The sequence below is a fragment of the Periplaneta americana genome, chromosome 5 (assembly GCF_040183065.1).
Source record: "Periplaneta americana isolate PAMFEO1 chromosome 5, P.americana_PAMFEO1_priV1, whole genome shotgun sequence".
NCBI classification, from domain to species: domain Eukaryota; kingdom Metazoa; phylum Arthropoda; class Insecta; order Blattodea; family Blattidae; genus Periplaneta; species Periplaneta americana.
The window spans coordinates 117,905,398-117,930,600 of NC_091121.1; the positions used below are offsets into that span (position 1 = coordinate 117,905,398).

General features: G+C 35.3%; 1 protein-coding gene and 1 long non-coding RNA gene across 4 annotated transcripts in view; both read right to left on the reverse strand.

Moving 5' to 3' along the window:
• Nucleotides 1–25,203, reverse strand: part of DCP2 (decapping protein 2) — a 111,716-nt gene that overhangs the window by 54,663 nt on the left and 31,850 nt on the right. The gene's annotated exons all lie outside the window — the stretch shown is intronic.
• On the reverse strand, nucleotides 3,686–8,646 carry LOC138700095 (uncharacterized). Its single transcript, XR_011332194.1, has 5 exons — nucleotides 6,356–8,646; nucleotides 6,082–6,140; nucleotides 5,866–5,935; nucleotides 5,067–5,128; nucleotides 3,686–4,964 (listed from the first exon to the last, which is right to left on the reverse strand). It is a non-coding gene; the product is annotated as an uncharacterized lncRNA (long non-coding RNA).

Sequence of the window (25,203 nt, forward strand, 5' to 3'; positions counted from 1 at the left end):
TCTACTATATTCGCCAGATTCAGCCCCATGCAACTTCTTTTTGTTCCCCCAGATGAAGATCAACTTGAAAGGTCGAAGATTTCAGACAGCTAGGGAAATTCAAGCAAAATCGCAAGAGGCGCTGAACAAGCTCTCAAAAAATGACTTCCAGATGGCAGTCAATACTTGACAGAACCACTGGGAGTGGTGTATACACTCACAAGGGGACTATTTTGAAGATGATGGTGGTGCATACGGTTCAGGTATGGTGTAATTCCATTTATTGAGGCATTTTGGAAACTTTTGGGTAGCACCTCGTATAATACAATTAATGTATAGGATCTATTACAAACCTATTTTGATATACAGTGCTAAGACATGGGGCGAACAAAGATAATTATTTCAATGGAAGACAGGAAGTAAGTCGTACACTTAGCAATAAAAAGAGAGATTACTTGAAGGAAAAAGTGAATGAGGTAGAAAAAAATAGTAAGAATAAAAACATGGACATAAAGGAATTTAAGAAAGAATATCAAGCGCGAGTAAACGTGACCAAGGATGAGAATGGTGGCTTGCTTGCGAACTCTCGTTCCATCCTAAACAGATGGAAAAACTATTTTGGGCAACTACTAATAATGTACATATTATGCCAAATAGAAATGATCGGGACGAAATTCAAATACAAACTGCTGAGCCATTTATACCCGGACCCACACTTTCTGAAGTCGAAACTGCGATAGAAAAGCTGAAAAAGTACAAGTCTCCAGGTATCAAACAAATTCCAGCAGAATTAATACAAGAGGATGAAAGCGCATTAACTAGCGAAATTTATAAGCTTGTTCCGAAATTTATAAGCTTGTCCCATATGGGAAAAGGAAATTGTACCAGAAGGAGTCCATAACTGTCCATAACTACTAACTGTAGTAACTTTTGTTAACATCGTACAAAATTTTCTCCAATACTCTTTTAAGGAGATTAATTCCATATGTAGATGAAATTACTGGGGATTATCAGTGTTGTTTTAGGAGTAATAGGTTGACTATTGATTATATTTTTTTGTATTTGACAGATATTGGAGAAAAAATGGAAGTATAGGAGCACAGTACATCAGTTATTCATAGACTTCAAAAAGACATATGACTAGGTTAAGACAGAAGTTTTATATAATATTCTTCTTGAATTTGGTATTCCCAAGAAACTAGTCTGATTAATTAAAATGTGTCTCAGTGAAACATACAGCAAAGTTCGTATAGGCCAGTTTCTGTCAGATGCTTTCTTTAATTCACTATGGACTAAAGCAAGGAGATGCACTATCACCTTTACTTTTTAACTTTGCTCTAGAATATGCCATTAGGAAAGTCCACAATAACAGAGAGAGTCTGGAATTGAACATCCTACATCAGCTGCCTGTTTATACAGATGACGTGAATATGTTAGGAGCAAATGCACAAACTATTAGGGAAAACACGGGAATTTTACTTGAAGCAAGTAAAGGAATAGGTTTGGAAGTAAATTTCGAAAAGACAAAGTATATAATTATGTCTCGTGACCAGAACATAGTAAAAATGGAAATAGAAAAATTGGAAATTTATCATTTGAAAAGGTGAAAAGATTAAGGGCCTGTACTACGACTCTCGGATAAAGTTCTAGTTTAAACTTATCTGGCAGATGGCATATTTATCAGGAAGTTGGGTTGTAATTGCGTACGACTTTTCGTTATGTGCAATCTGGAGGCTAAACTTCCAGATTAGCAGATAGGCGTTATCCGGAGGTTGGAACTCGGTGTTGAAATCAAGATAGCTGCACGTCGTACAGCTGGTGATTTGAAGGATCAATTTAATTTTGATACTGATTCTGATGATAAGTTCTGGAGCAGATGCTTCGTTATATCAGAACAGCAAAACGAATTACGCTGCGTCCAAATAATTTTGAAGAGTGGGATGACGAGAAATTTTTGAGACGGTTTCGAATAACGAAACCTACTACATGAAATCAATGATCAACTGAAACAAGACACAGATCGTAAGTACACAGTTAATAATAAGTTACACTATTTCGGTAGGTATTACATCAATATTTTGTATATAATAACACTATAATAATTATTTTGAAGTACAGTAATCTGTAATAGGCGTACAGTAGAAGTGAGGTTAGAATGTTGCTTCATGCAGGTGTTCTGTTGCACTTACAAGGTATTAAGATGATTGATATAATAATATAGGGCAACCTACAAATAATAACAGTTTCAAAATACTTTTATATAAAAAATAATAACAGTATATAATATATCAATATCCTTTATATGGTAAACTATCATTTCTTCACAATTGCGTTACCACTTTAAGACACAAATGTATTCACATATTTGGCTTCTAGTCAAGTCATATGTACCATAAACGAAAGAAAAATTGAGTGCCAACACCAATTTCCCAAATAAAGGTGGAAAGTTGCTGTGAAAGTGGAGTGCGGTGGAGAGGTACGGGTAGGCGGGATCGCTCTATCGAGATAGAAGGGGTAGGCGGCAGGGAAGGGCAGCACATTCATTTCATTACTGTGTTTCCTTACTAATTAAAGGGAAAAGACAAGTTTTCGTATGATCGAGTTAGTGACAGTTACGTTAGTATGATTTGCATATATTTACAATTGTCTAAAAAAAAAATGTCAAAACTACATCCAAACCTCTCTCTTCCAGGCTATCCTGTAGGGAGTCCTTGCCTTCTTTTGGTAACGCTATTGTAAAGATTTACCGGTAAAGGTGTAACCAAATCTCATTGTTTATACATTTTTCCAGAAATAATGCCTTACCTTCACTGGACCAACTACTACTGGTATTGAGATACTATGCCACTGGGAGAACATTGACAACAGTAGGAGATTTTTGTGGGGTCCACAAAGTTACAGCAGGAACTGTTGTCAATCGAGCTAGTGCTGCACTTGCTGCTTGGTTTAATTGAAGTGATGACTTTTAATGCTTCATTGGGAGTAGTTTTATTTGCTCCAATAATTATGCAAGGCTTGTTTTTTTTTTCCAAGGGATTCTGTCTCTCTTTTTGATGCTGTTACGAATACTTCTGAATAGTATTTTAATACAGGTTTTATGTATATATTATAGATCTTGATTAAAGTTTTCCTAGAACTGTTTCATTTTGTGTCTGCTAGTTGTTTAGTCAACTCTCCGAAGATAGATTGGAATACCAATAAGGTATCACTCATGAGACAACTGTCAGGAGATAATGTGGTAGGGTGGCAAGTTCCCTTCTCCTTCCTTGCATATATCGCTCACCAGTAGGAGTAGGCCTAACATATTTCACTAATCAGACTTAAGATATGCTTGCTATATATTATTATTTAACAAACTGTAACAGTTTATTGAATTTTAGACGTGACAGTTTTTCTTCATTTCCTGAAAGTTTTGGAATTGGCATTTATGTTTTGCAAGGGAGCTGTTTCATTCACGCTAGGCCTAGTGATTCATGTATGCAAACATATTCATATCATTACTTTTTAAATATATTTTATTGCTTGGATCCCTCACAGTGATCTCTTAACAGGCTAAGATGATTCAAACACAAAGGTTTGATAAATACATTTTAAAAATTATGACCAGATACTGAGCACGTGTAGGCTATTTAAAACAATAAAAATGCACTGTATCTGCAATTCAAATTTATTTTACATAAGCAAAATATGGTAAAACAATATTTTTCAAGAGGCACATTAATTGAAGCGTCGGCTGGAACAACGTTATAAGTTATATTTGGTAAAATTTACAGGAGCTGCAAAAATGTGTATGCGTACAACTTTGTTCTTATGAGGGTAGCAAACTTTTGAGTGGACAAATTTCACGTACTGCATTGATGGACAGTTGCAAGCCAAGGAGTATAGCAAGGTAACATGACATACATTATTACACGGAAACACACCGAATGAAAATTTTGTAACTTACAACGTTGTTCCAGCTGACGCTTCAATTGTATTCAAGTACTCTGTGAATATGTACTTAAAACAAGAGAGATGCACTATAGCTGCAATTAAATTTAAAATTTATTTATTTATTTTGTGTGAACAAAACACGACATTTTTCAGGAGACACAATAAGCATAATTTATTACATCCACTGTCTTATATATGCTATGGTACATGTCATATTTACAAATTAATAATATACAGGCTAATACATAAGAGTACATAGTAACTGTAATTAAACACAACACAAATACATATGCAAATACACAAAACTTGGAAAACTGTGGCAGAGCCAACTTCAGCTATAAGCCCCATTTGTTAGAGATCTGCACGGGCCATAATTCTTAGGCCCGGCCCATCTTGGTCTGATCTGAACCAGACCCGTACCCAACCAGAAACCTTAGATTAGCTTATAATTATCACCTGACTCGAACCTAATCCTGAAGACTAGCAGATAAAGCAGAGGCCAGAGACCACAGGGATCAAGAACAGCTGCAAGAGATTATCACTCCATTAGAAGGATGAGCAGAAGTAATCTCCCAGTCATCCAGGTCAAACAAATCTGGTCAACAAAATTAAACATATTTTTTGTTAAAACATAAAGATTATTGTAGCATTTACTTTCTGCCACTAATTGAAAATGTCCTTGTAGATGGACCACCCATTAAAGAGGAGGAAAAAGTAATGTAAAAACTCCAAATGTTACTTTTGATATTCCAAATCCCATCTCCTTCCAAACATGAGGGAACATGACTTAGTTTTATTTCAAATCATTCTTTGTTATAATGTTAGCATCCAACTTTCAACTAATGTATTTTTTAAAGAAATCACTGTACTGAAGTTCATGCATTTCTAACATCTCAAGTATAATTAAGTCAACATTAAACTTACAGTTCACAGATGAAGCAAGATTTTTCAATGTGGCTAATGCATTCCTCAGAGGCTTGCTTTTTCTTTCTTTCTTTTTTTTTTTAAGCATCCTTGGGGTGTAACTCGATCAGCTATTATCCCATTATCAGCTGAAATATTTAAGAGAGAGATATATGCTTATATTCAGACCTTTCTGGGTTTAGCCTACACTACCTACACTGAATAAACCAGTAATTTCACTTAAAACTTACTTTCATTACACTGTGTAGACACCCGTACAGTGGAAGATCTTCATCTGCTGCACCAGCTGACTCTGTAATATTTTAAGAGTGGAATTAATTCTTAAGATATTTAATTCTGGAGAAAGATTATGTTTTATCATAAATGTGTGGACACTTCAAAGTCAGCAGCTGTAACAGTATTGTATTTTCTAACATGCTATTAATCCAAACTCATTTTTAACAACTGCTGAAGCTGCAATAAAAAAGAGAGAAAAAAAACCAAGCAAATAGTTCTATTGTAAATAGAGTGTAGTCAGTTTCTGTTTTACCTTATGAAAAGATATTTTTCAGTTTTTCTGTACACAAGAAATCATTCACAAGTTTCAAAGTGAGAATCCTCACGGTAAAATTGAAATACACCTTAACATAATGTGGCATAATCTGATTACAAACCCATTACAGAGAAATCTCAAAATAAATTCTTCAGTTTAGTGTACTCTCTATTTTTAGGCCTACATTTATAAATTTCAAATTCCCATTCAAATCCCACATAATATACACATAATACAATGATGTTTAGTTTTTATGACATCCATTTCTTGTGACCATTTCATCATTATGTACAATTTATATTTTAACTTTTTTTTTTTTTTAACTTTTGCATCTAATTTATCTACTGCTTGCTGCAGATTTCATATAGTATGTATGTTAGTTTTATTTTCAACATGTTGGCTGAAAATGTGTTTACATGTTACAGCTATTTCAGATTGGAAAAGTAAGCATCATGTGTAGAATGTGAAAGAACGTTTTGTAGTATAAATCAAATTACCTGGAGATATTGTTGGGATGTCCAGTTTCACTTCAAAAACTAAAGAATTGCACTGTGAACCTGAATGGTACTGTAAATAAAAAAGAAATAATAGTATTATAATGTAATACCGACATTAAATTAAATTTGTATAACAATTTTCAAGAATCTAATATTTTTTTTTATCTCTGAAGCTCATCATCTCTTCTTCTGACTCTTAATTCCTTACACACTAACCTCATTCGTGTTATTAGCTGCACTGGTATCAGTGGAACTTGGTTTAGTTACTACTTCGGCTGTAACAAAAGTAAGTAAATAAATAAATAAATAAATAAATAAATAAATAAATAAATAAATAAATAAATAAAAAGAATTCAAACTTGTGTTATACAATTTCCTCTGCTTATTATTTAATAATTGTATAACTTAACATATAAGTGAACTTATGCATTGAATATGAATCAAAATCACTGAGAAATCACTCAATTGATAGGAGAATTAAATCACTTACCTTGGCTAAATTTGGATTTGATTTTGTTCAGTTGGAGGGGCTCCAATTGTTTGTAGCCTGCATTGTCTCTCTGCAGCAGCAATTTTCTTTGTGTTCTTTTCCAAGAATTCAAATTTGCTTCTCAGCTGTTTTCAGGTCCTTGTATTTGTGCTGATGTTACTATATTCTTCCCATGCTTCATTCTATATTACTAAAAAGGAAGTAAAACTAGGTTAATTCCATATGCAACCTACAACATTAGAAAATATACTGTATTTCTCTGTTTCCTTTATCTAAGTTTCTATACCTAAATAAGCAAAAGCTTTTAATGGACGATTGTCAGTACAATATCAAACATATGACTATACTGTACATAGAAACTTTGGACAAAACTTAATATCTGCTGTTTCTGTGTTATTTTACGAGGTGTTGAATGTGCATTACAGTGAGTGATTATAGTCTAACTGGTAGCAGCAACAGATATTGCATTTTAGTGGAAACGTCTCTCCACCTCATGCTGTTCTTTTAAAAAATAATGTTAGGCCCTATCTGTGATCGAATGGTATTATAGGCCTAATACAAAATATCCGCCCATTTACTAACAGTAAAATACGTAGGCCTAACATACTGAAATATTGGTAATTTGCTAGGAATAGTGTACCTTGCTGTACTAATGTTGGTTAGAAATCCCAGGCCAAAGACATCATTCATTATTATCAATATCAGTGAACTTTTCTTTTTAAACGAGTTATTGTGCCTTCGACCCATGATTTGAAGCCGTGAAGTATACTATTTCTAAAAAAAAATACCGAAATAGGCCCTATTCACTAATAATCTAGGCTATACAACAAACTGAAAGCACACTTAATATTAATTACAATACAAAAATAATTGCCACCTACACTTCTTGTGCAGTTACACATGAATAAAACAATGATTATGGAGAAAAACACACTTTTGCTGGAACCCGCACCCGTCCTCTTTAGGCCTACTAATTAAAACCAAAATACTATCATATGGTAGGAATTATTAGGCCCGGTTGCAGAAACACCGATCCATGGCCCGGTTGCAGAAACGCAAATCAAATCAGTCCCTGATCGCCAATCAGTTGATGTCTGATTTATTTGATTGTTCTTTGCGTTGCACAAACGTGAATCTCCAATCAACTTGTCTCAATTTACTAATTGCTGATTTGAGAAAGAAATACATTTGACAACAGCGCTATTTAGCAACCACAGCCGATTTGATGCTCTTTAAAAGTAGGGAAACGAATGCATCAAGTGGGCGGTGACTAGGAAAACAAGTGAATGTTCAAGTGAATGTTTTGCTGTTTTGTTGCTTTTTATAGAAAGGAAACAGGCGGATTCTATTTGTATATAGACTACAATATAGTGAAAAAAAATGAAGCAAACCCAAAAAAAAAAAAAAAAAAAAAAAAAAACGTGAGGGGGCTTCTGTTGTGGGATTTGCTAGGAGAGTCGACAAGAAATTGGAATATGCATAACCTCCATAACCCAAAATAATTCCATTTCCCATCTCTCTGTTTACAAATGGAGCTCGTAACCCACTCATTAAAAATACAGTATTGTGTTGTCATGTGTAGAACCCTGCCAACGGGCTACAACATTCCAGAATTGCAGTGATGGTGTAGACTACATATTGCCTGTATATTCACAGAAAATAAACCTTTTCTACTTCGATAAAGTTCGGCATCATTTCAACCAGGTGATTGGACGGGGATGTGAGCAGTCTATACAACCAATATTAGGCTACTCTTGAAAATCCTGACATGGCTGAAAATTCTCTCTGGATTTCAAATCGTTCCCTGTTTGAAGTTTGGGGATTTATGAGACCCTGCCATAACAAAGCAATTTCATACGTAACATTCCTAACTACTCGGCAAATAGTTGATTTGTGGACCCTAACAAGATAACCCAAGACCGCCTGAAAAATTACAACAGCATAAAATCTCAGCATTATTAGAACTTGGTTCATTGGAGAAAGTGGAAGGTTTCGATTTGTCTGTCTGCATATATTTGTTTCAATTTTTGAAAATAACAAAACACACGAATCCTTACTTAACCTAAATCAATTCATGTCTATCACGAAAACGCCTTCTTCTTAATAATATTTTTTTCATTCTAAAATTTCTTCATCAGAAGAATCCATTATGTCGAAAACAATATTGTTACAATGTAACTATTTACTATATACATTACAGTAACTGCATTATGAACAGAACAACATAAATAGCCTACTTGATCGATGATCAGTGACTTAACCAGCAAAAATCTGTTGATCAAATCTGATGGAAGACTGATGGAAGACTGATTGTTCTTTCTGCAACAGAAATAGAACTGATGGTCAATCAAACCCTCCTTGATTGCCAATCATATTTTGATCGGTGTTTCTGCAACCGGGCCCATCAGTTCTATTTCTGTTGCAGAAAGAACAATCAGTGTTTGATCGGAGATCAGTCTTCCATCAGATTTGATCAACAGATTTTTGCTGGTTAAGTCACTGATCATCGATCAAGTAGGCTATTTATGTTGTTCTGTTCATAATGCAGTTACTGTAATGTATATAGTAAATAGTTACATCGTAACAATATTGTTTTCGACATAATGGATTCTTCTGATGAAGAAATTTTAGAATGAAAAAAATATTATTAAGAAGAAGGCGTTTTCGTGATAGACATGAATTGATTTAGGTTAAGTAAGGATTCGTGTGTTTTGTTATTTTCAAAAATTGAAACAAATATATGCAGACAGACAAATCGAAACCTTCCACTTTCTCCAATGAACCAAGTTCTAATAATGCTGAGATTTTATGCTGTTGTAATTTTTCAGGCGGTCTTGGGTTATCTTGTTAGGGTCCACAAATCAACTATTTGCCGAGTAGTTAGGAATGTTACGTATGAAATTGCTTTGTTATGGCAGGGTCTCATAAATCCCCAAACTTCAAACAGGGAACGATTTGAAATCCAGAGAGAATTTTCAGCCATGTCAGGATTTTCAAGAGTAGCCTAATATTGGTTGTATAGACTGCTCACATCCCCGTCCAATCACCTGGTTGAAATGATGCCGAACTTTATCGAAGTAGAAAAGGTTTGTTTTCTGTGAATATACAGGCAATATGTAGTCTACACCATCACTGCAATTCTGGAATGTTGTAGCCCGTTGGCAGGGTTCTACACATGACAACACAATACTGTATTTTTAATGAGTGGGTTACGAGCTCCATTTGTAAACAGAGAGATGGGAAATGGAATTATTTTGGGTTATGGAGGTTATGCATATTCCAATTTCTTGTCGACTCTCCTAGCAAATCCCACAACAGAAGCCCCCTCACGTTTTTTTTTTTTTTTTTTTTTTTTTTTTGGGTTTGCTTCATTTTTTTTCACTATATTGTAGTCTATATACAAATAGAATCCGCCTGTTTCCTTTCTACAAAAAGCAACAAAACAGCAAAACATTCACTTGAACATTCACTTGTTTTCCTAGTCACCGCCCACTTGATGCATTCGTTTCCCTACTTTTAAAGAGCATCAAATTGGCTGTGGTTGCTAAATAGCGCTGTTGTCAAATGTATTTCTTTCTCAAATCAGCAATTAGTAAATTGAGACAAGTTGATTGGAGATTCACGTTTGTGCAACGCAAAGAACAATCAAATAAATCAGACATCAACTGATTGGCGATCAGGGACTGATTTGATTTGCGTTTCTGCAACCGGGCCTTAGTATTCGAAAAGAAACATAACCTTTAAAATCTTACCTTTTGCTTCCATGTAAAGTTTCTTCATACAGTATGTGTAATTTTCTGTTCTTCACTCTGTTATTTTCTTGGCAGGAGCTTCTGTATTATAATAAATAATAACAACAATGCTTACAATAAAACCTCAAAATAAATAGTACCATATAAACACGGAACATAAACATGAAATACGTGGGGAAAGGCATACCAACGCAATAAATTTCACTACATTTTCAGTAACTTCATTACCAACGTAATAAAAATGTTACTATATCTTCCGGATAACAATCCTGCAGTTAAAATCCGTTGGTAGTACAGAACAAAATATTTAACTTCCAGATTGCTAAGCTGGAGTATACGAATCTGGAGCTTTAACAGGAGATCGTAGTACAGGCCCTAAAATGTCTTGGAGCAACAGTAACAAATATAAATGACACTTGGGAGGAAATTAAACACAGAAGAAATGCCTGTTACTATTTGGTTGAGAAGCTTTTGTCATCCAGAAATGCATATGGATTGTTTGCTGGAAGGCTGGGGGGAAAAAGACCTTCGGAGAGGCTGAGATGTAGATGAGAGGATAATATTAAAATGGATTTCAGGGAAGCAGGTTATGATAGTAGGGACTGGATTAATCTTGCTCAGGATAGGGACTGATGGCAGCTTATGTAAGGGCGACAATGAACCTCCTGATTCTCTAAAAACCATTTGTAGGTAAAGACATGGACTTTCACAAAAATACAAATTACTGCTGTAGACTTACGGCTGCAGGGATGAGACTTCTCAGAGGAATCATGAGTAAGACAAGAATAGATAAAAATAAAAAATTAAAAAGTAGTATTCAACCAGAATGATATTTTCTATTCGCATATGCCATTCTACGATCAATCCCATTTGTAGTTGTAGTTTTAATGCCAGGCGTTTGACAATAAGGTCATTTGACCTCTTGCACTCCAATATTTTTCAAAGATATTATCATGGTCAGCCATTGAAGCACAGATTTTGAGATGTTCTGAATCCATTTTTTGGTTAAATGGCAAGTTGTAGCCATTTAAGTGAACACCATATTTTAACGTTTTGGTGGAATGTCTGGAGGACCACACCTGCTGTTGGTCGAAGGGTCCACAGGACCTAGTTGGGAGATCTTGTTGATCACCAGCTTTTCCTCCTTAAGCCATTGGATGACGATTTTAGTGCCATAGCAAGTCAGCATTAGAAACAGAAAAGTAGAAAGGGTAGGAGCGAAGTGAAATGAACCCCTAGACTTCAAATGCTCTAATACTGTTGGGGTCGAAGAAAGTAAGAGTTCAGTCAGAGGACTGGATAGGAAAGGGTAAAGAGGGAATTAGATATTGAATAGAGGAAAATTATACCAAATTCAGTCATTAACTCATCAAGCTAACCAGTGCTAATTGATGAGTAGCCCCTCCCTTTAGTTTAGCTTGTAAAATTATGCTTACTAACAGCTGCACCACAGGAAGGTAGGGATGGGACATTGGGTATTTGTCCAGGTTGGTTCCTTAAAGCCTTCAATGGGAAGGATTAATGGCTCTCCCGTCTGTATTCGACAGATATCCTTTTGCAGCCGGGAGTTATACATTTACAAACATCTTTAGAAGAACAATGATTGAGATGGGATGGAGTAGTAGACGAAACGTTTGGTTGTAACACCGACAGACCACGGCCCTCTAGCCCGGAAAATAAGTATCCTATCAACGCCGGCCGTGAAAGCCTACATTCCAAGATTAATGATTGAGATGGTTTGTTCATGTGAAAAGGATAGAGGAAATTGGAGAAACTAGACCAGGGGTCGTCAGCACAGAGCACGCTGGGGCTAGCCTCTCTTACCCCCAGAAAACGCTGTGCACTATAGTGCTCTCGTAGCTGCTAGCGGGTATGCTCTCTATCTCTCCCTGTTGCACAACAGTGCACACGGAACGCCACCGCGTACCCATTGCACATTTCAGCGAGTGCTGATGACCACTGAACTAGGCCATCGAAAGACAATAGGAGCTGGAAGAAGAATACAGTGAGATATATTATGGGGGGAAGAGAGAGATCATAAGAGCTGTGAAGCTCGTTCAGAATTACAGATGAGGCTAGTTTGTAATACTATCTAAATACGAATGCTGCAGTGCTTATTAATAGGAACAGCTTTCAATACAGAACTACTCGTAAAGTACTATTCAAAAATCAATAATTGTTTATTATCAATTTCACTGCATCAAGACATGGTCAACAAAGATTTTCCTTCTCAATTCTACACATTAGTTTGGCAGTGCTGATATCCACTTCTGTAGGGAGGGCCTGTGTGGTGACATTCACTATCTTAGTATTAGGACAATGTCCAAGATAATGATTGGCAGAACTGAATTTTGATGTGGATGAGAAATCACCAGTAAATTTTCCCAGAAGTCCTATCCATCAGGGACAGTTGACAAATACCAAGATCAAATTATGACCATAGTTAACAATTCGATCAATGGGGAACACAAGATTTAATGTAACTACAGAACATTTTTTTACATTCTGTGCAGGTATTCAGTGACAACTTATAATTCCACAGCACACAACATTCAGTTAATGTATCATGAGAAACTTGCTAGTTGAGATGATTTACAGCATGTGTGCCTGGTCTCCAAGGTGAAACACACTGACCTTTACAATGCAGCTCATTCACTGTATAGAGAGTAAGACTTACTTCCAAGAGTGCAAAGACAATTTGTAAAAAATTTCCTGATGTTCAGGTTCTGCATAGAAACAATATAACAATTTCATTAAAAAATTTATGGAAATCGGTTCTGTAGTAGATAGAAGTACCAAGAACAAATCGTGTGTACTTATTGAGAAAAAAACTCGATGAAATAGGCGAAAGATTAGAACATACTCCACAGAAATCTTTGCATAGGCTTGCACAAGAAACAGGTGTTTCTAAAACCACAGCATTCAGAGCATCACAAAACAGGAACCAGGTGTGTGAATGCCAATTTTCTTAAAAGATGTTAAGAATGTGTGACAGTAAAAGGACATTATTTCCAACACTTCTTATAATCAAGATAAATTCAACGATAGGACAATTTAATGGCTACTATTGCTATTTTGCAGAATTGAGTAACATAAGCCATTTCAACTCCAGAGTAGATCAGGGTTCACTAGTCTCATGATGGCAAGTGTTTGGCCAAGTTGTGCGCTTGCCAAGCCCACAAAGAAGGCTGTAGACTGTACATATATAACTTCGGAAACAAATGTACAGAATGTAACAAAATTCGGGTATTTCTCTGTAAGAGTGTACTGTGATATAATAAAACTTTTTTTTGTATCGTGATTCACTGTTTAGTGCCATCTATCACTTCAGCTACAACACCTTGGTCCAATGCAGCTCATTACTCTCTGCTCCCTGGGATTTCAGTAGCTTTCTCAGATCGATGTCATCTCTATGCAAGTCACGATACCACATCCTGCTACATCTTAAACTGACCTGAAGATCACATTACTCTAGGCATGGAGATTCACTATTTGGTGGCATCTATCAATTCAGTTGCACATCATACAGGTCCGACAAGATAAACTTTCAAAGCCCTTTTGTTCCCCTGGAACTTATACAGCTCCCTCAGATAGATGCCATCTGTATGCAATCACAGTATTACATCTGCTGCATCTCCAGTTGACAAACTATTGAAAGATGATATATGAAGTTATAATTGATGAAGGTGAAATGAGTCTGAAATCCAACACCAGAAGTTATTCAGCAATTCTGCTTTAATTGGTTGAGGAGGAAAACCTCGGAAAAAGCTCCAATCAGGTAATTTGTCTCAACCAGAATTGAACCCAGTTCTGCTCCTTTCACTGTTTGACATGCTAACTGTAACTCCACGGTGATGGAAAACCCTACCACTACAAAAATATAAATACAGTCTTCAATCTTTCAAAGTTTTCTTTTTAAACCAAGAAGTGATTCTGGAACTATGGTTGACAAGAAAAGCAATGTAGACATGAGACCAGCAGTTGGATGGTTGTCCTTGGCCCTCTATGGGCTGTTGCACCCAGGAATATTTATTATTATTTTATTCAATGTAGAGACAGTTTAATATCTGAAACAAGGTAACCTAATCTATGTGTGAGTGCTATGCGACATATAATTCAGAAGCAAGAAGCTGACTTTATAGCAGTCAAACCTAAATGCTACAACAGAAGAAATTACATATCTTGAATGAACAAATTTCTGAACGAATCAAAAAGCATTATCTTATGTTGTCCCTTTCTTACTACATATAAAAAAACAGATTGTTACACAGAAGACATACTTTATAACAGAAAATTACACCTGCCAGTATTAGAATGAGATCCAATCAGTGCTGTACTTACAGTGATTCCATGGTATGGAAATTGGGCAAAAGAGTGAGAACTATGTATATTGAAATAGCCCAAGCTACTGGATCACAAAATGCAACTCCCGGAACGAAGCGCAAAGTTATAAAATGTTATTTTATGGTTTCGAATAGTGTGCAATCAGAAGAATATATATGTAAGGAATTCTATGACGTTGAGAACAAATCCAACTCTACGCGAAAATAACAGCTGGCAATTTTATCAGATGACATTTTCCAAGACCGTTAGTCATAATCAATGATTCCCGGACTTTCTGTCACAGGTAAAAAGTACCATGGACTTCTTGTCACAGGGATATTATGTCACATCGGAATTAATGTCATAAGGAGAAGAATGTCACATGGCTGCTTTGTCATGGGAGTTTGATGTCACAGCAGAATTTATGTCCTTTGTGCAGCATTGTTATATGGCGTATATCACTTTATTGAAATTTGTTTATGCCCGAGGTTGCGGGTTCGATCCCGAGCCAGGTTGATGGCATTTAAGTGTGCTTAAATGCGACAGGCTCATGTCAGTAGATTTACTGGCATGTGAAAGAACTCCTGTGGGACAAAATTCCGGCACACCAGCGACGCTGATATAACCTTGGCAGTTGCGAGCGTCATTAATAAAACATAACATTAACATTAAAATTTGTAAACAAACAGGTAAATCTATTGCGAGTATTAAATATTTTACAAAATATGTCACTTTATTGAAATTTGTAAAGAAACAGGCAAATCTATTATGAGTATTAGATATTTTACAAAATATTACTATATGTTACTTTACTGAAATTTGTAAATAAACAGGTAAATCTATTGCTAGTGTTAGATATTTTATAAAATATTCCTGAGACAGTTCAAAATGCACCTGCAAAATTGTGCCCAAGTGTTCGCAGGTATTGTAAGAGCCTGTTTTCATCTCGAGATTCCCGATACCTTGGAACAACTCTTTCAAGCCGCTTGTCAAGGTCAGAGTACTTACTTACTCTCTCTCTCTCTCTCTTTTTTTTGTTTTGTTTTGTGGTGAGTGTCCACTTTCCAGTCTTTCAATACCGCGACATATCTCTACAGCTTCATTTTGTGATGTTCAATTAGATGATAGATTGAAGGATGATCATTGCCCACCATTTTGTTAATGTGTTGGTTGTACACGGCAAATTTACAAGAATTCTATCATGACAATTCCATGTTTTCGAAGGGAACACTAGTGTTCTTCACCCTCTACCATATCTTCTTCCAAGAACATAATTTGTTTCCAAATAGTCCAAAATTATCTACAGATTTTCATCAAATCTTCTTTCATCAAAGCAAAAACTTCAAAAATATTGTTTACTCGAACAAAGGGAAGAGATAGTATAGAATGGAATTGTGCACGAAGTTTGACATTTTCCTCTTTCATATACAGGGCCACTATACTTTCCATCTGTATCCTACACCACAGACTCTGTGCATAGTGGAAAAAGCAACCAGCAATTTCAGTGTTGTGGAAAACTTCTTCCACAGCTGATATGGGTGCGAGCTCATAATCGGTTGATATACAGTCAGGTTGCAGATTTCTCCGAAATCGGTTCAAAACTTCTTGTTTAAGGACGCCAAATATTTCCTCGTATGTTCTTTTGCCATATTTCTTTTAAAGTATAAATACAATGGGGTAGAAAACATATTGACAATATATAGAACATATACTGGTAATCTAAATATTATGACATAATATCCATGCGACATAATTTTTACTGTGACATAAGCCTACTCTACCTGTGACAATATTAATATTATGATACAGTATAATGTCCACGTGACATTTTAATACACTGTGATGGAAAGTTCGCGGTACATTCTGCTTGTGACAAAAAGTCAGGACATGAAAATCAATTCCTGCAATTGATAATAATGACCATAAGAAAAAAATAAAGGAATTGAACAGTTCCATATATTTCAGAAGGCTGTGCAGCAATCTTCGTTACACCACATGGAAAGAAGTGCTGATGATGGCATTGGTACAGTTGTCAAGTATCATGTGTGGAATCTGGTGCGATCCAGTAGAGTTACTTTACAAAATTCAGAAGCTTTTGCAGCAACTTGTTTCAATCTGAATGTTAATGATATACATATTCCAGTAGAAATGATATTGTCAGCTAAACCTGAACTGGAAGGATCTGAAAAGATGTTAAGACTGTGAAGAATGTTCCAGGAATAAGGAAATCTCAATGATCGTGCAAAATGTTATACTTGAATCACAGTATAGAATACAGAACATGTACTTCACGCTGTTGTGTTTTATTTGATATTCATGTATATATATAACTCATGTATCCAATATTTTCATGACTACTGCCTGCAGAATTGAATTTAAACTTTATTTATACCAAATTGTTAAGTTATTTCAATAAATAAATAATGACTTCACTTTATTAACACTATAGATTTTTGTTGTTGTGTTACTTCACTGACTAGTTTCAATATTGTTTACAACATCCTCTGAATCCTAGTGGGTTCGAGCGCTATCTTCTGGTTTCTTGTTGTGGTGGGGTGTGCAGGAGGAAAATTGGGCAATGTTGCCAACTTCATTTCGAATAAGCCGCACACCCATATTTTTTAATTGTATATTTCGTGAAAAAAAAAAGTGAGCGGGATATTCGAGAAAATACAGTACCTTCAAACGACTCACAGGACTGAAATGGGACAGCTCAGCTGACATTAATAGAAATTATGATGAAAACTATACAAAGCCTATTATACCGGATTTTAGTAGCAAAGAAATCACAACTGCATCAAACAAAGAACTAAACAAACTATAAACAGCACAGGAAAGAACACTCAGATTAGTAACAAAAGTCACATTAAAATGACAGTAACAGAAGAGATACAATTGTAACTAGAAACAAACCTATTGACATAGAATATCACACTGCTACAATACTTAGCTACAAATTAGCATCATTAAACAGTATGCTCAAAGATCTAACAAGGGAAACTTTTCATTGTCCCCCTTTTCCAGATTTTAACAAATGATAGCTTATTTTATTGCTCTGGGAGATCTGAATCAGAATATAAAATCAAAACATCCCGAAATTGTGATTAAAAGGGCTTAAATAAAGTTACAAGAATCATGAAACAGTTGTATGTGAATATGTAATGGACATGAAATGGCTTTGAAGGACAATGAGTTAGCTCAAAGGATAGCGTGTTTAGTTGTTAAGTAGGAGACCTGTGTCCAAATCGAATACACATTTTGGCATTTTTTCCTTATAATAATGTTTTATTTTCTTGTGTAATGTTTTTGTTAGTTTTCATTATTTGTAATCTAATGGCAAAAAAAAAAAAAAAAAAAAACCAAAACAAAAAAAAAACAAAACAAAACAAAAAAAAAAAAAAGAACAGATATTACTCTAAACCAGTGGTCGTCAGCACTCGCTGAAATGGGTATTGGGTAAAGAGAGTAGGGAAAGCCCTGCACGTCCATGCATGCATCAAGGGAGGGAGAGGGAGGAATCTGGCCTTAGCTGATGCAGACGATCAGTGGAGACTAGAGTACTAAGTACAGTACTAGACACTTGTGGGTGGTTTGTGTACGTACATGATGGTAGAAAGTTCAAATAGTAATTTACGTAGATATTTCACCCCTACATTGTTTAACCCTTAATGGGAGGAGGCATTTTTTTTACAGAGTTTTAAATTGTAGCAAGATATTTAATTTGCAGTAAGATACTCAATGTGATAGATAAAAATATAACCTGCAGCGTCACTATGACAACTGTCATGCTAATGAATACGACAAATTAAAGATGACGAAAAAATCGAAATGGTGGAATAGTTAAAAACACCAATATAAGACAGGTATTATTATTATTATTATTATTATTATTATTATTATTATTATTATTATTATTCCGATACTGATGTGCAGTTAGTCAGAGAACGTTTCCCTAGGCCTGCAGAATACTGCATCGGACATCATGTCTTGGACAAGACAGTTTCGTCTCGGACCGTCTGACACTGGACAAGACTGTTTGGGTCTTTCTAGAACTGTCGACAGTTTCGAACAGAGTTTCGCCACGACGTACGTAGTTTGTTTTCCATACATTGTTATTCTCAATTGCGACCTGATAACAACAGACGACAAAATTGTAGCAATGATCGATTATTTTATGCGTTTAAAAGAAGAAAATCACATAAATAGAAGTTTAAGTACATAAATTTCTTTCAAAACTTCTTTCCGTACTTTATATATTAGATTTCTCCTAATGATATTTTTTTTTCAATGTAAAACAAAAAGTGGGGGTTCTTGCATGCACATAACAAGTCTATCCATTTTTAATTCAATTGGAAAATGGTTGCAAATACAATAAAATTATATTACCCATGCTGGACGTACAGCAAATCACGTGAATGAGTGAGTAAACAGCACATTTCACAAATGCGAAGACTGAAATGTGCGATCTTGTCAGCTAGTGGACGAAACTTCAGGTGACATTACAGGTCGATATCGTGTGGTTGACCGGGAAGAATTTCCATGCAGTATGCTGCCGGCCTTGCTCACATTAGCGTTCTTGAGGATTTTTTAGTACTTTGTGTTATTCACAAGAAGACGTTCATGAAGATGATGTCAGTGTTCGAGTTAGTTACAAAACTGCTCTGCATATTGGAAGAAAACTCTGACCATTCACAGATGGTGATTTGTTGGAAGAATGTATAATAAATGCTGCTGAAGAACTCAGTCCTGAGCAGCTACCTACCATTAGAATAATATGTTGTCATAGAATTTAGTCCGGAGAAATTATTTCCTCACATTCCAGTGAAATATCAGGATTTATGACTTGTCTCCTCCTTTGATTCGACTCCACAATTTCAGAGGTGACTTTTTTAAATTGTTGAAATTAAAACACAAATCGTGAGTAGGCTATTTATTAACTATGTAAAATATGCTTACTTAAATACGCATGTGAACATTGGGTGCTTCATTACACTATTAGTACTATTGAATTCCAGAGTTACGTAATTTATGGTATGAACGGAAAGCCGCCACTGAAATATTACTTAACCGTCCGCTCCCATAAATGCACTAGAGGACTAGCAGGTAAGAGACAGCAGCACAAGCATGCACTCCGCTGACTACGCCTGCTCTAAACTAATAAAATAAAAGTATTTCTTACTTATTTTCTTGCAAACAAAACAGCTTAACTCTGCACTAGTTTGCAGAAATCACGAGCTATATTTATCGGATTCATCTAGCAACCAAAAAGTCTCCAATTCCACATCTAATGCACCTTGCGTAATGTAAACAAACTGAAAAATTATGTAGATGCACAGCAAGAACCTTCTTGTTCGTTCAGCTAGAACTAAATGACGAGGGATCTGTTTATTTCTATCTATTTCAGAAGTCTTGCCCTCTATATGTTTTTGTTTTAAAATAAAAAAAAGTAACTGGGATCGAACCCAGAACATTTACTTGAAAGGCGTCACTAACTGGTTGAGCTACACGAATGATGGCATAATTAAGAAGTATTGCAGTATAGCCATTGGCATGTAGTGACTTTTAACTAGGAGTTACGCCCTTTAGAAGCAACTTAGGCATATTTTTAAGGTTGTTTCTTTTTCTCGTTTTCATGAGCTCCGAAATGAGTTATGTTCCATTAAAGTGTGAAAAGGGTGTGGTGAAAAGTTTCCCTTGTAAGAAAAACCTCAAACCGTAAGTACCTTCAGACATCTTATGGATGAAATACAGTAATCTGCCTTATCCACGGAATAATCTGAAGAATTTTATAGCAAATCTAAAATTTAGTCGTACCCTATATTCAAAGACTGTGGTAATATAGTATCAATTACCAACACTATCCTTAGTGGAATTATTCTCACTATTAGCCTCTCACTATCCTGATACGTGCTGCAGTAGCATATTTACAGAATTTGTTGCTGTCTGCAGTTTCACATATCAGTAGTAGATTTCATGTATCCCTTGCAGATACGGGGAATTACTGCAATATAAAAAAAGAGGGGGACCAAAAACAACAAATCATTCAACCTCCAGAAAAACATTTGTCACCAATTAACTCAGTAGACCATCACAATACAGAATGCCACTTAACACTAAATATGCCTATAAACATGGAAAAACAGCTAGGAAGCTCAGTGGTAGAGCAACTGGCTACAGATTGGAAGGTTCAGGGTTCAATGGTGGGGATGGAATTTTTGTCATTGCCAAAAATTCCATAAAGACTCTGAGGTCCACTCGTCTCCTAGAAAATTGAGTATCGGGTCGTTCCAAGGGATAAAAGGCAGTTAGAGCGTGATGCCATTCACACCACTTCATTCCAGTACTGTGATCATGAAACAAAGGAGCTATACCACCATACCACCCAAGCACCATCATCACATGTAAAGGGGACTTTTATCTTTATGAACATACAATATGAAATGAATAATGAATTAAAACAAATAGCTTCAGCTACAATTAATGAAAGACATCCTGAATCAGACTGATGGAGGATATATACAAGAAAATCAAACGCAACATACAGTAAACCTCTGTTAACCGAAATGACCCAATTCTAGACAAGCAAACTTTCGGATAATAAATTTAGACCGGTAATCTTTTTTGTTTCTTGAAAGCAAACTTTTATCCACCACCGGTTTGCTAGGCCTGATGTAGCTTCACTGGAGTCCCTTTAGCTCACTCGTTCAGGTTTCTTGTTAGGCCTTCTCAACTACCTTGGAGGTACCAGGGACAAAGTCCCAGGGACAAGGTACCAAGGACAAAGTCCCAGGTGTGCATCACCCCAACAAGCATTACCTTACTAGAGCTAGCCATCTCCCATGACGTTGATGCGGGTCCTTAAAAATTAACATTGAAAAATAGTAGTTATGAAAATATCAAGAACACAGGATGAAGACTGAAATATTAAGTTAGCAGGCACAAATATGAAAAAGGTAGAAAAGTTTAATTATTTGGGAATAGAAATTACTTCAAGTGGAAAAATACAGCATGAAATTAGCAAAAGAATACAGAAAAGTTCAAATGTATACAATTTAATAAAACAAAGATTTAGTTTGGAATAAAGCTGTACCCATGAAGAGCAAAATGGCAATGTATAAAACATATTTCAAGCCAGTTTTGACATGTGCTTCAGAAACCTGGACATATGCCAAAAGAGATCTGAGTAGAATTCAAGTCTCAGAGATGAAAACCCTGTGAGGTATTGCACAGAAGACATGAAGAGAAAGGATACGAAATGACAATGTGGGAAACAGTGAAGGTTGAAAAATTAACAACACAATTAGAAAATACGAGATTACAATGGTTTGGGCACCTTAACAGAATGGAAAAGAAAAGGCTGCGAAAGAGAATATTAAATTTAAAAGTGAAAGGAAGACAACCAATGGGAAGACCACGCGAAAGATGGATAGATCAAATTCAGATTAACTTACAAGAACGTGTATATAAGTGGCATGAAATAAACAGAAAAAAAGCTTGGGAAGTCAGAGACGAATGGAGGCATATTTGGAATCGAGCTTCCAAAAGGAGGACACAATAAAAGGATGATGATTATGATTCTTTTTAGAGTTATAAGGTTAGAAACTATACACGAAGACATGCATTAAAAAAAGTTGATACAATGCATACTGAGGTACAGTATTACCAAATACAAATATTAAAATTCTTCACTATTTCTTTAAGAAAAAATATACACCGATTTCACCTTTCTGATAATCCTACTTGTCTGTGGTGTAATAATCATGATGAAGATCTGGAACACATTCTTCCATACTGTCCATCCATAAACCATAAAAGAAGTAAATTAAAATCATCAGTATCAGTTGCAGAAGATACAGCTTTGCAGTATATATTGACTACACCCCAACTCTGGCTACTAGCTACAGGCATCTGTATAATGAACACTGATCAAAATACCCCTCATTTCTCATGAAAAACAAAAACTGAATAGATTATAGGACTATAGTGGACTTTATGTTGTCAATAAACAGCTAGATACATTAAGAAGATTGACTGATTTAAGAAAAAGTATAAAATTCTCTTTCACCTTTTTGTTCGCAATCATTTTCTGACAGCAATTTCACACCTGCTTAGTACTAAGCGTGTATTTAGCTGGCTCTCATAAACAACAAGACGTGTTGTTGCCTTCGTAAGCATTTCTTTGACCTGCTTACTGACAATTACTTGTCTTAGGAACTGCTTTCACTTTGCCCTTGTTCATGAAGTGTTGAAATTAAAAATAAATATAATGAGTGCACTGTACATCGCAAATAAATTTTGTATTTCATAAATACAGTATATAGTATAAATTAATTAAAGTCCTTTATAAAAATTCAGTTAGGCCTGCACAACTTACACATAGCGGTTGATAGAGGTTCAGTTAATGGAGGTTTTACTGTAATGTAACATAATGCTGGAGCAAAAATATTTTGCAGGTGATAAAAGAGCCTTCATTAGAGAAATAAAAAAATATATATAACACTAACAAGTACTTCACAATTTCAATAAAACTGTAAGAAGAAACAGCATACTGAAGGATGCACTGCACAGTGATCCCAAACTCGGAAAACTCCACCAAAATTCATTTTTTAAACTTTTTTACTGGCAATTTTTACTTACAGCACTTGATTAACAACACAATGGACCATCTAAATTCGAACTAAAATATTTCTAATTTAATAAATAAGCCGGTAGAAACAGCTAGAATTTGAATGTTTTAAAAATCAAATTTGTACGCTAATGAAAACAATTCTTTTTTCCAACATTTATCACATGTAGTTTAATTCCTAATGCATTTTAATGTCAAGAACGACCTATCTATAACACAAATAAATAGTAAATATGTAAATAAAGACTTTATTTAATTATTACATATTCAACAAAAAAATAATGTGACGAAATAAATTCTTGCCAAGCTACAAAAAATTTGCATCTGACAGTAGCAATGAGCTTATGCTCCAAAGAGAGCTTACAGTGTGTTGAATGTGATAAAATGAAAAACTATCGCAGGCAAGTGCAGTTGTGTACATGATGCCTGCATTAGCACACAAAAGTTATTATTTGATAAACTTGAAAAGTGCCACAGAAAACATTAAGCATTTTCATTAAATTATGTAAGTTGCTTGAATGAGTTTTGAGGTTTTTCATTGTCAGTAGTAGAATCATAGTGGAATCTTCAGGTTAAGGAGAGATTAAACGAGGATGCAGTAAATTGACTTTTGGTGAAAGCAGTGATAGAGATAAATTACCAAAAACAGAAACAATGCATCAAGAAAAAAGTGTGTGACTGAGTAACTTTTTGCTACAGAAACAAAAACAAAACTTAGAGAAGAAGAGAAGTAGGTAGCTTCTAAAATAATAAGTGAAGTTGTCTCAGCAACCCCTTCAAGAACTAGAAAAATCCAGCGGCCTTGCATTGAATCTAAATTGCATGAAGAAATGAAGAAGCTGTAGCATTAATTGTTGAGGCTAGTTTAAGTGAAAACAACATAAGTTAATCCAGAAAGAAACTAAAGGAAGAAAATGCTGATTTGTACCCTCCTATCATCAGGTATTAGTAGCTGAAGAACATTGTTACCCACCAAAAGCATCAATAATTATTTTCGATGGAACATTTGTAGAAGTGAAACTGCAGGAATTGTTGGACCATATAGCAACACGTCTAGTAAAATTATAGAATATTGTAATAGGACCATAAGATACAATGAATCCAGATGGTTTATGTTAGTGTCAAAGTGGGGATAAGATGGCAGTAGTGGGCCATCGTCATGTAAACAAAGTTTAGTAACCCAACTTATAATGACAATCACGTCTTTATAACATGTGTAGTGCCAGCTCACTTATTTTACCAAATTGATAAGCCATCTCCTATTGTAATTATATGGTAAAATCCCCAATTCCTCATCCCCTTGCTACAACAGAACCATCAGAATCCAGCAGATAAAAGAATCGTCCAAGCTTTCCATACAAGAGAAAATCTACATTGAAGAGCAGATCTCTCGTAACACCACAGACATTGGCATAAATGATGGTGTTAACATTAAAGTAAAACACATTCTGGTTATGACAGTGATAGACGGGAAAGTATACAGTGCAATCACAAACACTCACACTCAACACAATCAAGTTATATTTGCACAGCTATGACGAAGCTAATGAAAAACTTAGAAGAAGTTACTAAAAGACCCATTGACGTAAACACACTCCAATTGGATTTATTAACACTTCATGTGCAGATAAGATTGCTGGAATGTGTTCTCCATTTGTCTTATCACATTTGTGTAAAAAAAAAGACAGGTGCTACTAACAATGGCAACATTGCAAGGCGATTTTTCTCAGACACTTCATTTGCTGCTGCTGTCACTGGTGTTGAAAAGATGCTGTGAAATGCTTTGGTGTCATTTGATCACTATTTATTGTGGATACAGCATAAATGAATCAACTTTCAATGAGTATGTCTTAACTGCTACAAAACTTTTTGTAGAAAAATATCATTGGTATTATGTGTCCTCATATGTACATATGATTCTTTTTCATGGGGCCTCTGACATTTCTGCTGCACTTCTCCCGATTAGAGAGATGTCAGAAGAGGGTCAAGAGGCCAGAAATAAGGATATTAAATTCTTTCGTGAAAGCTATTCAAGAAAAATCTCAAGGGTTGTTACAAACGAAAACATTTTTTAAGACTGATGTTGACTTCTGATCCAATCATCACATCACTTGAAAACTGCCAAGAAAATCTGAAAAATCTCTTCC